This window comes from Scyliorhinus torazame, chromosome 3 (genome assembly GCF_047496885.1).
Source record: "Scyliorhinus torazame isolate Kashiwa2021f chromosome 3, sScyTor2.1, whole genome shotgun sequence".
NCBI lineage: Eukaryota > Metazoa > Chordata > Chondrichthyes > Carcharhiniformes > Scyliorhinidae > Scyliorhinus > Scyliorhinus torazame.
In genome coordinates this window covers 362,881,458-362,895,284 of record NC_092709.1, presented here as the reverse complement: position 1 = coordinate 362,895,284, position 13,827 = coordinate 362,881,458, and the positions used below count along the sequence as shown (strand labels likewise).

The 13,827-nt window shown below is 50.0% G+C and overlaps 1 protein-coding gene across 2 annotated transcripts in view; it reads left to right on the top strand.

Moving 5' to 3' along the window:
* Positions 1-13,827, top strand: part of LOC140409647 (disintegrin and metalloproteinase domain-containing protein 12-like) — a 1,449,600-nt gene that overhangs the window by 145,609 nt on the left and 1,290,164 nt on the right. The gene's annotated exons all lie outside the window — the stretch shown is intronic.

The following is a 13,827-nucleotide window of genomic DNA, read 5'->3' as shown; positions in this document are numbered from 1 at the left end:
CTCACAAGTCTTGAAAGACGTGCTGTTAGGTAATTTGGACATTCTGAATTCTCCCTCCGTGTACCCGAACAGGCGCCGGAGTGTGGCGACTGGGGGATTTTCACAGTAACTTCATTGCAGTGTTAATGTAAACCTACTTGTGATGATAAAGGTTATAAGTCGCATTCCACTCAGCACGTACACGAAACGCCCTTTGCATATCATTAGCGGGCCTGACCTGGTATTCTCTGGTGCCTCCACAATTCATCACCTCCACAGAGGGCAATTCTGTACGGCGTTCAGGGAGCTAGGCAGAAAGTTAAAAGACAGGACCTCGAGGGTTGTAATCTCGGGATTACGACCTGTGCCACGTGCCAGTGAGGCTAGACATAGGAAGATAGAGCAGCTAAACACGTGGCTAAACAGCTGGTGTAGGAGGGAGGGTTTCCGTTATCTGGACCACTGGGAGCTCTTCCGGGGCAGGTGTGACCTGTATAAGATGGACGGGTTGCATCTAAACCGGAGAGGCATAAATATCCTGGCCGCGAGGTTTGCTAGTGTCACACGGGAGGGTTTAAACTAGTATGGCAGGGGGGTGGGCGCGGGAGCAATAGGTCAGAAGGTGAGAGCATTGAGGGAGAACTAGGGAATAGGGACAGTGTGGCTCTCAGGCAGAGCAGACAGGGAGAAGTTGCTGAACACAGTGGGTCTGGTAGCCTGAAGTGCATATGTTTTAATGCAAGAAGTATTACAGGTAAGGGAGATGAACTTAGAGCTTGGATTAGTACTTGGAACTATGATGTTGTTGCCATTACAGAGACCTGGTTGAGGGAAGGACAGGATTAGCAGCTAAATGTTTCTGGATTTAAATGTTTCAGGCGGGATAGAGGTGGATGTAAAAGGGGTGGAGGATTTAAGTTACTGGTTAGGGAGAATATCACAACTGTACTGCGGGAGGACACCTCAGAGGGCAGCGAGGCTATATGGGTAGAAATCAGGAATAAGAAGGGTGCAGTCACAATGTTGGGAGTTTACTGCAGGCCTCCCAACAGCCAGTGGAAGATAGAGGAACACATAGGTAGACAGATTTTGGAAAGGAGTAAAAGCAACAGGGTGTGGTGATGGGAGACTTCAACTTCCCCAATATTGACTGGGACTCACTTAGTGCCAGGGGCTTAGACGGGGCAGAGTTTGTAAGGAGCTTCCAGGAGGGCTTCTTAAAACAATATGTAGATAGTCCAACTAGGGAAGGGGCTGTACTGGACATGGTATTGGGGAATGAGTCCGACCAGGTGGTAGAAGTTTCATTAGGGGAGCATTTCGGGAACAGTGACCACAATTCAGTAAGTTCTAAAGTGCTGGTGGACAAGGATAAGAGTGGTCCTAGAGTGTATGTGTTGAATTGGGGGAAGGCTAGTTATAACAATATTAGGCGGGAACAGAAGAACCTAGATTGGGGGCGGATGTTACATAAGAACTATGAACAGGAGTAGGCCATCTGGCCCCTTGAGCCTGCGCCGCCATTCAATGAGATCATGGCTGATCTTTGTGGACTCAGCTCCACTCTCCGGCCCGTACACCATATCCCTGAATCCCTTTATTCTTTAGAAAGCTATCTATCTTTTTCTTAAAAACGTTTAAGGAAGGAGCCTCAACTGCTTCACTGGGCAAGGAATTCCAGAGATTCACAACCCTTTGGGTGAAGAAGTTCCTCCTAAACTCGGCCCAAAATCTACTTCCCCTTATTTTGAGGCTATGCCCCCCAGTTCTGCTTTCCCCGACCAGTGGAAACAACCTGCCCGCATCTATCCTATCTATTCCCTTCATAATTTTATATGTTTCAATAAGATCCCCCCGCATCCTTCTAAACTCCAATGAGTACAGTCCCAGTCTACTCAACCTCTCGTCATAATCTAATCCCCTGAACTCTGGGATCAACCTAGTGAATCTCCTCTGCACTCCCTCCAGTGCCAATATGTCCTTTCTCAGGTAAGGAGACCAAAGCTGAACACAATACTCCAGATGTGGCCTCACCAACATCTTATACAATTGTAGCATAACCTCCTTAGACTTGAATTCCATCCCTCTAGCAATGAAAGACAAAATTCGATTAGCCTTCTTAATCACCTGTTGCACCTGCACACCAACTTTTTGCGACTCGTGCACCAGCACACCCAGGTCCCTCTGCACAGCAGCATGTTTTAACATCTTACCGTTTAAATAATAATCCATTCTGCTGTTATTCCTCCCAAAATGGATAGCCTCACACTTGGCAACATTGAATTCCATCTGCCAGACCCTCGCTCATTCACCTAACCTATCCAAATCCTTCTGCAGACTTCCGGTATCCTCTGCACTTTTTGCTTTCCCACTCATCTTAGTGCCGTCTGCAAACTTTGCCACATTGCACTTGGTCCCCAACTCCAAATAATCTCTGTAAATTGTGAACAACTGCGGGCCCAACACTGATCCTTGAGGGACCCCACTAGTTACAGGTTGCCAACCAGTGAAACACCCATTTATCCCCACTCTCTGCTTTCTGTTAGTTAACCAATCCTCTACCCATGCTACCACATTACTCTCAATGCCATGCATCTTTAGTTTATGCAGCAACCTTTTGTGTGGCACCTTGTCAAAAGCTTTCTGGAAATCCAGATATACCACATCTATTGGCTCCCCGTAATCTACTGCACTGGTAACGTCCTCAAAAAATTCTACCAAATTAGTCAGACACGACCTACCCTTTATGAACCCATGCTGCGCCTGCCCAATGGGACAATTTCCTTCCAGGTGCCCCGCTATTTCCTCCTTAATGATAGATTCCAGCATTTTCCCTACAACCGAAGTTAAGCTTACCGGCCTATAATTACCCGCTTTCTGCCGACCTCCTTTTTTAAACAGTGGTGTCACGTTTTCTACTTTCCAATCCTCTGGGACCACCCCAGAGTCTAGTGAAATTTGATAAATTATCACTAGTGCGTTTACAATTTCCCTAGCCATCTCTTTTAACACTCTGGCATGCATCCCATCAGGGCCAGGAGACTTGTCTACCTTTAGCCCCATTAGCTTGCCCAATACTGCCTCCTTAGTGATTACAATCATCTCAAGGTCCTCACCTATCATATCTTTATTTCCATCAGTCACTGGCATGTTATTTGTGTCTTCCACTGTGAAGACTGACCCAAAACACCTGTTCAGCTCCTCAGCCATTTCCCCGTCTCCTGTTATTAAATCTCCCTTCTCATCTTCCAAAGGACCAATATTTACCTTAACCACTCTTTTTTGTCTTGTATATTTGTAGAAGCTTTTACTATCTGCTTTTATGTTCTGAGCCAGTTTACTTTCATAGTCTACCTTACTCTTCTTTATAGCTTTTTTAGTAGCTTTCTGTTGTCCCCTAAAGACTTCCCAGTCCTCTAGTCTCCCACTAATTTTTGCCACTTTGTATGTTTTTTCCTTCAATTTGATACTCCCCCTCACCTCCTTAGATATCCACGGTCGGTTTTTCCCCTTTCTACCGTCTTTCTTTTTTGTCGGTATGAACCTTTCCTGAACACTGTGAAAGATCGCTCGGAAGGTTCTCCACTGTTATCATAGAATTTACAGAGCAGAAGGAGGCCATTCAGCCCATCGAGTCTGCACCGGTTCTTGGAAAGAGCACCCTACCCAAGGTCAACACCGCCACCCTATCCCCATAACCCAGCAACCCCACGGTCAATTTTGGACACTAAGGGCAATTTATCATGGCCAATCCACCTAACCCGCACATCTTTGGACTGTGGGAGGAAACCGGAGCACCCGGAGGAACCCCACGCACACACGGGGAGGATGCTTCACCATGAAGTCTTTGCTCCCAGTCTACCTTAGCTAGTTCTTCTCTCAGCCCATTGTAATCGCCTTTGTTTAAGCACAAAACACTAGTGTTTGATTTTACCTTGTCATCCTCCAACTGTATTTTAAATTCCACCATATTGTGGTCGCTCCTTCGAAGAGGATCTCGAACTATGAGATCATTAATCAATCCTGCCTCATTACACAGGACCAGATCTAGGACCGCTTGTTCCCTTGTTACAGGGAATTATCCGGGACACATTCTATAAACTCCTCCTCAAGGCTGCCTTTACCAACCTGGTTCAACCAATCGACATGCAGATTAAAATCTCCCATGATAACCGCTGTACCATTTCGACATGCATCCGTTATTTCTTTGCTTATTGCCTGCCCTACCATCCTGTTACTATTTGGTGGCCTATAGACTCCTCCTATCAATGACCTTTTCGCCTTACTATTCCTGATTTCCACCCAAATTGATTCAACCTTGTCCTCCATAGCACCAATATCATCCCTTACTATTGCCCGGATGCCATCCTTAAACAACAAAGCTACACCACCGCCCTTACCGTCCATTCTATCCTTTCGTATAGTCTGATACCCTTGGATATTTAACTCCCAGTCGTGACCATCTTTTAACCATGTTTCAGTAATGGCCACTAAATCATAGTCATTCACGATGATTTGCGCCATCAACTCATTCACCTTATTCCGTATACTACGAGCATTCAGGTAAAGTACACTTCTGCTGATTTTTATGTCTTTGTTATGAATCCTAACACCTTGATCAGTACCTTTTCGCAAATTATTTTTCCTCTTACTCTTTCTCCTAATTTTCCTTGTCTTTGAACCCATATCTCTACACAATAACCTGTCACGAAACCTGCTGCCTTGCTCTCCATTAACCATTATACTGTCCATAGCTTTACCCTTCCCTTCCCCCCAACTTGCTAGTTTAAAGTCCCTGTGACCAACCTATTTATCCTATTCGCTAGAACACTGGTCCCAGAATGGTTCAGGTGAAGACCGTCCCAACGGTACGGGTCCCTCCTGCCCCAGTACTGATGCCAATGCCCCATGAAATGGAATCCGTCTTTCCCGCACCACTCCTTTAGCCACGTGTTAACTTCACTAATTTTCTCAACCCTATGCCAATTGGCTCGTGGCTCGGGTAGTAATCCAGAGATTATGACCCTGGAGGACCTGTTCTTTAATTTAGTCCCTAGTGTTTGATAATCCCCAAACAGGTTCTCTTTCCTAGTCTTACCTATGTTGTTAGTCCCAACGTGGACCACAACAACTGGATCCTCCCCCTCCCTCTCCAAAATCCTTTCAAGCCGATCAGAGATGTCCCTCACCCTGGCACCGGGCAGGCAACATACCATGCGGGACTCACAATCTGGCTTACAAAGGATGCCAGACCCCTTATGCATGCGCAGGAAACATGGCGGTGGTTCTGCGCATGCGACAACTCGCATCGGCTGACAGCGGGCCCTTCGGCGCCGGTCTAGCACCTCGCTTACAAAGGACGTACATGTTTGAGGGTAACTCAACATCTGGGAGGCTTTCAAATGTCAGTTGAATGGAATTCAGGGCCGGCATGTTCCTGTGAGGAAGAAGGATAAATATGGCAAATTTCGGGAACCTTGGATAACGAGAGATATTGTAGGCCTCGTCAAAAAGAAAAAGGAGGCATTTGTCAGGGCTAAAAGGCTGGGAACAGACGAAGCCTGTGTGGAATATAAGGAAAGTAGGAAGGAACTTAAGCAAGGAGTCAGGAGCGCTAGAAGGGTTCATGAAATGCCATTGGCAAATAGGGTTAAGGACAATCCCAAGGCTTTTTACACGTACATAAAAAGCAAGAGGGTAGCCAGGGAAAGGGTTGGCCCACTGAAGGATAGGCAAGGGAATCTATGTGTGGAGCCAGAGGAAATGGGCGAGATACTAAATGAATACTTTCCATCCGTATTCACCAAAGAGAAGGAATTGGTAGATGTTGAGTCTGGAGAAGGGGGTGTAGATAGCCTGGGTCACATTGAGATCCAAAAAGACGAGGGGTGGAATTCTCCCGCAATTGGCGGGGTGGCCCGTACCACTCGGGCGTCGGACAGCCTGGAAGTTGCGGAATCCTCCACACTTCGAGAGGCTAGACCGGCGCCGAAGGGCCCGCTGTCAGCCGGCGCGAGTTGTCGCATGAGCAGAACCACCGCCATGTTTCCTGTGCATGCACAAGGGATTTCTCCTCCGCGCCGGCCATGGCTGAGGCTTACAGAGGCCGGCGCGGAGGGAAAGAGTGCCCCCACGGCACAGGCCCACCTGCAGATCGGTGGGCCCCGATCACGGGCCAGGCCACCATGGAATCCCCCCCCCCGAGGACCCGCGAGGCGGCTGACAAGCTAGGTGCCGCCGGGATGGACAATGTCCATTTCACGCCGGCAGGATTGGCTGGAAATGGGCCGCCGCTCGGCCCATCGATGCCCGGAGAATTGCCGGGGGGGCGCGGCCTATGGCCCCCGACCAACGCGGCATGATCCCTGCCCCCGCACAGAAACCGGTCCCGGAGAATTCGGCAGCCGGCGTCGGAACGGCGAGGTGGGATTCACGCCGGCCTCCGGCGATTCTTCCGACCCGGCGGGGGGTCGGAGAATGCCGCCCGAGGTGTTGGGCGCCTTGAAAAATATTAAGGTGGTACGTCCTGAGTTAGGCCACACTTGGAGTATAGTGTTCAATTCTGGTTGCCACACTACCAGAAGGATGTGGAGGCTTTAGAGAGGGTGCAGAAGAGATTTACCAGAATGTTGCCTGGTATGGAGGGCATTAGCTATGAGGAGCGGTTGAATAAACTCGGTTTGTTCTCACTGGAACGAAGGAGGTTGAGGGGAGACCTGATAGAGGTATACAAAACTATGAGGGGCATAGACAGAGTGGATAGTCAGAGGCTTTTCCCCAGGGTAGAGGGGTCAATTACTAGGGGGCATAGGTTTAAGGTGAGAGGGGCAAGGTTTAGAGTAGATGTACGAGGCAAGTTTTTTACGCAGAGGGTAGTGGGTGCCTGGAACTCGCTACCGGAGGAGGTAGTGGAAGCAGGGACGATAGTGACATTTAAGGGGCATCTTTAAATATATGAATAGGATGGGAATAGAAGGATACGGACCCAGGAAGTGTAGAAGATTGTAGTTTAGTCGGGCAGCATGGTCGGCACGGGCTTGGAGGGCCGAAGGGCCTGTTCCTGTGCTGTACATTTCTTTGTTCTTTGTTCTTTGTTTGTTTGTCCCCAGGCCCTGATGGGATCTACCCCAGAATACTGAAGGAGGCTGGAGAGGAAATTGCTGAGGCCTTGACAGAAATCTTTGGATCCTCACTGTCTTCAGGGGATGTCCCGGAGGACTGGAGAATAGCCAATGTTGTTCCTCTGTTTAAGAAGGGTAGCAAGGATAATCCAGGGAACTACAGGCCGGTGAGCCTTACTTCAGTGGTAGGGAAGTTACTGGAGAGAATTCTTCGAGACAGGATCTACTCCCATTTGGAAGCAAATGGACGTATTAGTGAGAGGCAGCACGGTTTTGTGAAGGGGCGGTCGTGTCTCACTAACTTGACAGAGTTTTTCGAGGAGGTTGCAAAGATGATTGATGCAGGTAGGGCAGTGGATGGTGTCTATATGGACTTCAGTAAGGCCTTTGACAAGGTGATGCACGATCAATTACACAAAGACGAGAGTAGATTGTAATCAAGGCTTTATTACACTGAGATGTGTGGCCTCCTAAAGCAGCTGACGAAATGGCTGCAGTACTGGGAGCACACATAATTATACTCCGCCCATGGGCGGAGCCAGCAGGCAGGGATCTACCCCCGTACCTGCCTCACCATAAAGCGCCTATATCAACATCCTATATATCCAATATATACATCAGTGCTGACTACCACATTCACCCCTGTTAAAAAATGAGTCCGGCGGGGGTGGTGGAGAACTATATACAGAAAGTTGTGTTTTAAAAGTACAGATAATATTACAAATTCAGGCAGTCCGATGCCTTGATCTGGCGTTGAGAGCGGCGCAGTGCTGGTGGCGACTCCAGCGGCGGCTTGGTCTTCAGTGACTCCGGGAGCGTGTCGAAATCCTCTTCATCCCCGGGTGTGAGCAAGGGGAGGACGGATTGTCCCAGAGCGGGGGCCGCGGAGGGGTGCACCGGGGGGGGAGGGTGGCGCCGGGGGGGGGGGGGGGGGGGCGGTTGGTGGAACCAGCTGGTGCCAGATCCCTGAGGGAGACTGTGTCTTGGCGGCTGTTGGGGTTCGCTACGTAAGCGTACTGCAAGTTGGCATGGAGTAGCTGTACCCTCTCAACCAACAGGTCCGCCTTGTGGAGTCGAACGTGTCTACGGAGGAGAACGGGTCCTGGAGCTGCCAGCCATGTCGGGAGCGACACCCCGGAGGTGGACTTCCTAAGGAAGGCAAAGAGAGGTTCCTGGGGTGTTTCATTAGTGCACAGGAGCGACCGAATGGAGTGAAGTGCATCGGCGAGGACCTCCTGCCAGCGGGAGGCTGGGAGATTTCTGGACTGTAGGGCCAGCTGGACGGCCCTCCAGACTGTCCCATTCTCCTTCTCCACCTGCCCGTTTCCCCTGGGGTTGTAGCTGGTCGTCCTGCTCGAGGCAATGCCCCTGTTGAGCAAGTAGTGGCGCAGCTCATCACTAATGAATGAGGATCCCCGGTCGCTGTGGATGTAGGCGGGAAAGTCGAACAGAGGGAAGATGGTGTTGAGGGCTTTGATGACGGTGGCAGACGTCATGTCGGGCATGGGACGGCAAAGGGGAATCGGGAATATTCATCGACCACACTGAGAAAGACGTGTTGCGGTCGGTGGAGGGGAGGGGCCCTTTGAAGTCCACGCTGAGGCGTTCAAAGGGGCGGGAGGCCTTCACCAGGCGCGCACGGTCTGGCCGGTAGAAGTGCGGTTTACACTCCGTGCAGACCTGGCAGTCTCTGGTGATCACCCTGACTTCCTCGATAGAGTAGGGCAGGTTGCGGGCCTTGATGAAATGGTAAAAACACGTGACCCCTGGGTGACAGAGGTTGTCATGCAGGGTCCGGAGTTGGTCCACTTGTGCACTGGCACATGTACCTCGGGATAGGGCATCGGGGGGCTCGTTGAGCTTACTGGGGCGATACAAAATCTCGTAATTGTAGGTGGAGAGCTCGATCCTCCACCTCAAGATTTTATCGTTTTTGATCTTACCCCGCTGTGTGTTATGAAACATGAAGGCAACCGACCGTTGGTCAGTGAGGAGAGTGAATCTCCTGCTGGCCAGGTAATGCCTCCAATGCCGCATAGCTTCAACGATAGCTTGAGCCTCTTTTTCGAGGAGTGCCGAATTTTGGAGGCATGGAGGGTGCGGGAAAAGAATGCCACGGGCCTGCCTGCCTGGTTGAGGGTGGCGGCCAGAGCGACGTCTGATCCATTGCTCTCGACCTGAAAGGGGAGCGTCTCGTCGACTGCATGCATCGCGGCCTTGGCGATGTCGGCCTTGATACGGTTGAAGGCCTGGTGAAGGATGCGGGTGGATCTTATAGAAACGTATAAAATTATGAAGGGAATAGATAGGATAGATGCGGGCAGGTTGTTTCCACTGGCGGGTGAAAGCAGAACTAGGCTGAATAGCCTGAAAATAAGGGGAAGCAGATTTAGGACTGAGTTTATGAGGAACTTCTTCACCCAAAGGGTTGTGAATCTATGGAATTCCTTGCCCAGTGAAGCAGTTGAGGCTCCTTCATTAAATGTTTTTAAGATAAAGATAGATAGTTTTTTGAAGAATAAAGGGATTAAGGGTGATGGTGTTCGGGCCGGAAAGTGGAGCTGAGTCCACAAAAGATCAGCCATGATCTCATTGAATGGCGGAGCAGGCTCGAGGGGCCAGATGGCCGACTCCTGCTCCTAGTTCTTATGTTCTTAACAACCCTATCAGCCTCGGTGGCAACTTTGAGGGATCTATGTACGTGGACCCCAGGATCCCTCTGTTCCTCCACACTTCCAAGAATCCTGCCTTTAACCCTGTATTCAGCATTCAAATTCGACCTTCCAAAATGAATCACTTCATATTTATCTAGGTTGAACTCCATTTGCCACTTCTCAGCCCAGCTCTGTATCCTGTCAATGTCCTCTTATAACCTGCAACAACCCTCAACACTATCTACAACTCCCCCAACCTTTGTGTCATCGGCAAACTTACTAATCCACCCTTCCTCTTCCTCATCCAAGTCATTTGTAAAAACCACAAAGAGCAGAGGTCCCAGAACAGATCCTTGCAGGACACCACTGGTCTTCGACCTTCAAGCGGAATACTTTCCATCCACTACCACTTGCTGTCTTCTTTTGGTCAGCCAATTGTGTATCCAGACAGCCAAATTTCCCTGTATCCCATGCCCCCTAACTTTCTGAATGAGCCTACCATGGGGAACCTTATCAAATACCTTACTGAAATCCATATACACCACATCCACTGCCTGACCTTCATCAATGTGTCTCATCACATCCTCAAAGAATTCAATGAGGCTTGTGAGGCATGACCTGCCCCTCACAAAGCCATGCTGACTATCTTTAATCAAACTATGTTTTTCTAAATAATCATAAATCCTGGGCAGGATTCTCCAATCCTGCGGCAGCGTGTCCACGGCGTCGTAAACGAGCCACTCCCAGGACTAATTCTGGCCCCTCCAGGGGGCCAGCACGGTGCTGGAGCGGTTTGTGCAGCGCCAACTGCCGCTCCCGGCATGAAGTGTGTGCCACGGGTTCCGCGCATGTGCAGTTGCGCCGGAGCCAACGACGACATGCGCAGTGGCACGGGCGCCAATGTACGCATTCGCAGTGGCCTCCTTCAACGCGTTGACCCCAATGCAACATGGTGCAGGACTACAGGGGCCAGCGAGTGCAGGAGGCCCCCAGCCACAGAGTGCGGCCTGCCGATCGGTGGGCCCCGATCGCCGGCCAGGCCACATCGGAGACTCCCCCCCCCACAGGCCGCCACCCGACCCTTCAACGCCGAGGTCCCGCTGGCTCAGAGCAGGTTAGAACTGTGCCGGCGGAACTCTGCTCTTTTCTTACAGCCACTCCGCACATCCGTGCCAGAAAAGCGGTGGGCCAGGCCGCGGAGAGTGGCCCGTGACCAGCGCCATGCCAACCACGCCGGCCCTAATGGTGGCGATTATCCACTGTGCGGAGTTTCGCGTTTCGGCTTCGGGGCGGCGTGGCCCATTCGCGGGAATTCTCCGGCCCAGACCAGGGCTGGGAGAATCCCGCCCCCTATCTCTCCGAATCCTTTTCAATATTTTTCTCACCACAGACGTCAGACTCACGGGTCTGTAATCCCCAGGGATTTCCCTATTCCCTTTCTTGAACAGGGGAACAACATTTGCCTCCCTCCAATCATCCGGTACTACGCCACTGGAGAGTGAAGACGCAAAGATCATCACCAACGGCACAGCAATCTCCTCCCTTGCTTCCCGTAGAAACCTTGGATATATCCCATCAGGCCCAGGGGACTTAACTATCCTGATGCTTTTCAAAATTTACAGCACATCCTCCTGCTTAATATCAACCTGTTCAAGTCTATTAACCTGGTTCACACTGTTCTCATGGGCAACAAGGTCCCTCTCTCTAGTGAATACTGAAGCAAAGTATTCATTTAGGGCCTCCTCCATCTCCTCAGACTCCAGGCACAAGTTCCCTCCACTATCCCTGATCAGCCCTACTCTCACTCTGATCATCCTCTTATTTCTCACATAAGTGTAGAATGCCTTGGGGTTTTCCCTAATCCTTCCCGCCAGGGCTTTTTCATGCCCCCTTCTAGCTCTCCTCAGTCCATTTTTGAGTTCATTCCTGGCTACCTTGTAACCCTCTAGAGCCGAGTCATATCCTTGCTTCCTCAACTTTACGTAAGGTTCCTTCTTCCTCTTGAAGCTCCACTTCACTTGTCATCTGAGGCTCCTTCACCTTACCATTCCTTCCTCGTCGCAGTGGGACAAAACTATCCAGCACTCGCAGCAAGTGCTCCTTAAACAACCCCCACATTACTATTGTGCATTTCCCTGAGAACAATTGTTCCCACTTAATGCTCCTTAGCTCCTGACTAATGGCAGTATAATTTCCCCTCCCCCAATTAAATACCTTCCCAGACTGTCTGTTCCTATCCCTCTCCATGACTATGGTAAAGGTCAAGGAGTTGTGGTCACTGTCACCGAAATGCTCTCCCACCGAGACATCTGACACCTGGCCTGGTTCATTGCCGAGCACCAAGTCCAATATGGCCTCCCCCTAGTCGGCCTATCTACATATTGAGTCAGGAATCCTCCCTATGCACACCTGACAAAATCTGCTTCATCCAAACCATTTGCACTAAGGAGGTTCCAGTCAATATTAGGGAAGTTGAAGTCACCCATGACAACAACTCTATTACTTCTGCACTTTTGGTTTAGCACACGGCTAAAGAGCTGGCTTTTCAAGCAGGCCAGCAGCATGGTTCAATTCCCGTACCAGCCTCCCCGAACAGGCGCCGGAATGTGGCGACTAGGGGCTTTTCCCAGTAACTTCATTGAAGCCTACTTGTGACAATAAGCGATTTTCATTTCATTTCATTTCATTTCCAAGATCTGCCTCCCAATCTGTTTCTCTATCTCTGCTGCTATTGGGGGTAGTCTATAGAAAACTCCCAATGAAGTGACTGCTCCTTTCTTGTTTCTGACTTCCACCCATACTGACTCAGTAGACAAACCCTCCTCAACTACCTCCTTTTCTGCAGCTCTGGTGCACTTTGAGTGGTTGGTTTAGCACATGGCTAAATCGCTGGCTTTGAAAGCAGACCAAGGCAGACCAGCAACGCGGGTTCAATTCCTGTATCAGCCTCCCCAAACAGGTGTCGGAATGTAGCGACTAGGGGCTTGTCACAGTAACTTCATTTGAAGCCGACTTGTGACAAGTGATTTTCATTTCATTTCATTTCTAATTAACAGTGCCACTCCCCCTCCTCTTTTACCTCCATCCCTATTTTTCTTAAAACATCTAAACCCCGGAACATCTAACAACCATTCCTGCCCCTGTGAAATCCATGTCTCCGTAATGGCCACAACATCGTAGTTCCAAGTACTGATCCATGCTCTAAGTCATCTCCCTTATTCCTGACACTCCTTGCATTGAAACAGACACACTTTAACCGATTCCACTGAGTGCAACTTTGCCCCATCAACTGTCTATCCTTCCTCACAGACTTGCTGCATACAATTTCTGCTAGCTCAACAGCTACCCGATCCTCTGATCCATAGCTCTGGTTCCCATCCCCCTGCCAAACTAGTTTAAACCGTCCTGAAGAGCTCAAGCAAACCTCCCACCCAGGATATTGGTGCCCCTCCAGTTTAGGTGCAATCCGTCCTTGATGTACAGGTCCCACCTCACCCAGAAGATATCCCAATGATCCACAGATCTGCACCAGCCCTGTAGCCACAAATTCAGCTGCACTCTGTTCCTTGCCTCACTTGCACGTGGCTCCGGTAGCAATCCTGAGATCACTACTCTGCTTGCCCTGCTCTTTAGCTTCCAACCTAACTCCCTAAAATCACTTTTTAGATCCACGTCCTTTTTCTTAGCTATGTCGTTGGTGCCTATGTGCACCACGACTTCTGGTTGCTCCCCCTCCCCTTTAAGAATCCTGTAGATTCGATCAGAGACACCCCTGACCCTGGCACCCGGGAGGCAACATACCTTCCGGGAGTCTCGCTCGCGACAACAGAATCCCCTATCCGTTCCCCTAACCATTGAGTCTCCCATCACTATTGCTTTTCTATTATCCCGCCTGTTATAATATACACCAGTATATCATGGTGCAGACACACACACACACTGATGGACACACAGTGGGACCAATCAACACACACAACACCGCAGCCAATCACCAGTTAGAGCACATGCACTATAAAGACAGGGGGCATCAGAGTTCCCGCTCATTCGAGTTGCAGCTAGCTAGGAGGACAGAG